The following is a 4,516-nucleotide window of genomic DNA, read 5'->3' as shown; positions in this document are numbered from 1 at the left end:
CCATGTGAAACACTTGTGAAAAGTAACGAGGTTAGCCATATCTGTACACATAGATAGATGATGGTTAGAGTGCAAATATTACAAGGGTCGTGTTCTTGTGCATAATGTGTATTTATGATTTTGTCTTATGTATAGGACTTGTAAGTTTTCACATTATTGTTTTCTGGCCCTTGCTCTTTTACTTTTTTATCTTGTTTTTGTGAGTATAAGGCTTTATATATACATTCCCTAGGATTGGAGATTGAGAGGTCAGGGAGGAAGGTTGAGAGAGAAGCAAGTGAATGATGGATGTCAACAAACACTCCCCCCTTCCTTGGGTAGATCACACCTTTTGGAATGATTTCGTCACCTTTTGAAACCAATTGTTCCAAGTTGTTATGGGTGAAGGCTTTAATCTATAGTTTTCGACCGCCCTATGCGTTTCATCTAGTTGCAAGGGTGGTAAGGTACTCTCCCATGATTTTATTTCCAACGTTGTTGTAGGTGGTGAACTTACAACGGGAGGTGAAAACTCTTCCTTGTTTGTATGGATATGTACAATGGTAGGTGGAGGTTTTATTGAAGCTTCTATTTTTGTATAGGAACTACATGAAGAGCAAGAAGCTTCATTTGACTTCCCTGTTCCTAAGCTAGGTGGAACAAATCATTCTTTCTTCGGTACCCAAACTATCTCTGGAGTGGGAGTGTAGCATTCCGTGATTTTTTCCTTTCTGCGATCTTCAATTTGTTTTGGAGCCACAGGATTGGGTTCACATGGGCCAGGTGACAAGTAAGAGCATAATTTACATTTTGGCACCCATATTTGATCATTTCCTTCGTAGTAGCCTTGGGCTTCCAATAGTTTTTGAGGAATCGAACGCAACGTTTCTTTACATTTCTTGGGGCGAGTGGGATACCTCTTACCAGGCTCCTGTTTTTTAGCACTAGCTATGGTCGCTAAAGAAGCTATAGGGACCCACTTTTATGTTTTCTTTGCTATATTGGGATGGGTCTTGTGTGTCTCAAGCTTTATTTCAACTACATCAGTTGAAGCTCTAGAGAGTTGGGCTATGGGGACATATGGTTCAACCTCTTGGACATGCAATGTTTTGGGTTTTATTTCCTTAAGAGGCAATATCTCAGGGACTATGGCTTGAGTGGTAGGGATAAGAGTTGGTTTCTGCGTTGTGACACCCCCTATCCCCCTATCAATAGCGCATTTGGTGGCTATCATCCACGTGCATCCTAGGTTTATATTACCCTCCATAGTTCCAACAGGCATGACCAAAAAGTCTTGAGCTACAACCCCATTGTCATAACCGATAGAAGTGTGTCAGATTCCAAAAAACCCAGTTTTTTTTCTTGTTGACACCCTTGACTTGGATAATACTCTCAGATAGAGGTGGCTTTCCCAACTGACACCACACTCCATATGATAGTAGATTATACTTAGCACCCGTGTCCGATAAGGTGTTATATAGCACTTTTCCATAGACACTATTTAGCTCAATAGGGTATCGTAGAGGTGTGTCAGAGTCCAACCAATCATCCTCTATTTCAACGTGGAATGCATGTGTAAGTCCAAGGCTAGCCTCTCGTTGGCATCGTATGCGTTGTTGTCGCTCTTTCGCCTCAACTTGAGCTTGTATCTTTTTCAATTCTGTTTGTTCTTTGGCTATTTTCTTTTGAGTTATTCTAGCACGCACATTTGATCGATATCTTCGCCTCTTATATCTCTTACTCTTCTTGTCTAATTTTCGATTACGACCGATCTCTAGTGAAGAGTCACTAGATGAATCGCTACTTGTGTCTTCTACTCCCTTGGATAGATTGTCATCTAGGGTGCCACTGGGCCCTGAATGGTTTGTCCCCACATTTGCACTAAGATTTAACTCAGATTCTTCGTCCTCAGAGTCAATTTCAATTTATGATTCTGACCCAAATCGTGTGGGCTATAGTCTTGTGAGACACTACTAGTTCCAATGCCAGTCAAACCTTCATCTTGTAGGTCATGAGAAGCTATATGCATTGCTTCTAGCATATTTAAGGGTACGAGTGGTGGCATTTCATCCTCCTCAGGTGTTACCCAGGTCGTCCCCCTGTTTCCCCAAGTGTCTATGGTTGCTGCTAAGTGGACCCAATCCACATTGTCCGACTCAGTCATCCTAGGTAGTACATCCATATAAGGAGAATCTTTTCCAACATTAGTGTCCGCTTTACACGTGTAACAATACTGTAATGGGACCGAGTGAACTGTGGTGTCAGATCTATGATCAATTATAAACATGTTTCCTAGAGGATGTGCTCGACTAGTTATAAGATCCACTCGAATGACAAAATCTTGGAACTGAAAGTAGACATGGTCTCCATGGTTTCACCTGAATCAGAATCCTCTTCAGTGTTGTTCATATATACGGGGTCGTCACCAGTTCCTATGTTGGTCTTTGAACTGGGGTCTGACTTCGTTGCTTTTTGCAATCTCTTACTTTGTGTTTTCTTCTTCTTTTGAGATTGGGAAATTGATTTCGTGTCTCTTTCTTCAAGAATATAATTTTATTTTTGGAGCATTGATCGTGTGAGTACGTTTACTAGTACCACAGGTATACTTTGTGATGGCTCCTTGGTAACCTTAGTCAAGTCTAATGGCGTGACTTCGGCACATTTGGATTATTCGAACGTTGGACAACCAAATGATGTATGCCACATCGATTACACATGAGTATCGGCATTGTAGACGTGCTCGCTTGATTGGTTGGCATTAGTGTGGCGTTCTTGTGTAGCCTAATAGGACACTTGGCCACAAAATTTTGACCTCCACACTCATAGCATTGAAGAGGTGGCCTCTTAGCAGTGTAATTGATATTTTGGACTCTTGCAGCAAGAGCAGCTACTTGATAGACATGTTTGACTTGTCCCCAATAGTCCTCCATGTAGTATTGTGGACTTTCTTCAAGCACATCAATCCCATAGGCAATATTAGGGTCTTTATCTTCCTCACAGCCTTCCAAACAAGCAATAGATGACTCACAACCCACTTGATTCACAGAAGTGATTCTCGGATGTGGTGGTTGCGGTCCTAGCACTTGAGGTGGTAAGGGTGTTGTTTGAACAACATTTTGGGCCCTAGGGACCATGTGTTGTGACGTTTGTTCAAGAGGTGGGGCCGTCATCAACGCAGGCACTTGGGGTGTGTCTTTCCATGCTAAGGTTGGTCTATTGGTCATCGCACGCTTAAATACAATGCAATCCTTACCTTGATGACCATACTTTCCACATGCATTGCAATTCCCACTCTAAAAGTAGGGCATTCACTAGTACTATAAGGTCCATAGCATACTGAGCACCATTGTTGCTCCCTTCTTGGATACATATGATTGTTTTGCGGAGCACGATTGTCTCTAAGACTCTCTCGAATGGCCTTGGTGAGATCTGCTAAAGTCATCTCGGATATCTTTGGCTCCTTAGCAATAGGCTTTAGGGTCATTGGATGATGCCCCGATGCTTACGAGCTAGTAGATTTAGGCTCAACAGGCACTCTTTCTCCTTAAATCATTAAATTATCCTCGCATTGGTGGTGACCGCTTTCCAAGTGGTGATACCTCTATTGACTAGGCCACTATAGATATCCTCATGTCGTAATCCCCTAATGAATCTATCAAGCAATTGATTATTATTGAAGCACTCATTTGGATTACAACGAGAATTCAAATGCTTAAGCGACTAATAAAGTCTCTCACTGACTCTCCTTCCTCTCGTTGGGCTTTCTGGAGCTGAGAGGCTACACCCCAAAGCACTCCCTGTAGTATGTATTCTTTAAAGAACAGTCTCCTAAGAGTATGGTAAATCGTTTTTTCTTCCACCCTTAGGGTTCTATACCAATCCCCTGCCTTCCCACTTAAGGTTAGGCTTAAAGCATTACTCTTATGTAGGTCATTGTGTTCTCCTAGAGATTCGTATATTTGTTCAAACACTTTGATATGCTTTCTCACATCCCCGTCTCCACTAAATTTTTATGTGAGCTTCACTATTTGTACTGCCTTACTTCTAGGTTCTCTATCAGGCGTGTTACGCATATTCTCATCAATAGATCGGCCGATAGCTTAAGCAAATGTTGCCCAGTCACCTAAGTGAGCAGGCACCGTGGGTAAAGGCGCTCCAGAGACTACATGTGGAGTACGTATTGGCATTGGGCTTGCGCATAGGAAGCCCTTGGCCCTCCATGTTTGGTATGGTGTTGTGCCATGTGGTAGCCCTAAGTTCATATCTGTGGCCCTAGGCATAGCAGACATCGGATGTGACATGCTAATGCTAGCCGCTATGGTCCCATGGAAATAAGAACTTGGGTGTTGTGGTTGTGGAGCATAGGTTGTTGAAATAATGGGAGAGGTAGGGGCTACATGAGTACGAGGACCTATAGGTGTATACGATTGGTACACACTTGTAGGTACTGTTGCACGCATTGAGCTACCATATAACAGTGCTTTGCTAACAAATGAGGTCCATGGCGTGTTTCTTGGCATGCCCATCATTGGGGTAG

The sequence above is a fragment of the Adiantum capillus-veneris genome, chromosome 16 (assembly GCF_014529385.1).
Source record: "Adiantum capillus-veneris isolate H3 chromosome 16, ASM1452938v2, whole genome shotgun sequence".
Taxonomy (NCBI): domain Eukaryota; kingdom Viridiplantae; phylum Streptophyta; class Polypodiopsida; order Polypodiales; family Pteridaceae; genus Adiantum; species Adiantum capillus-veneris.
The sequence above is the reverse complement of the archived record's forward strand: the minus strand, read 5'-3'. Positions refer to the sequence as shown.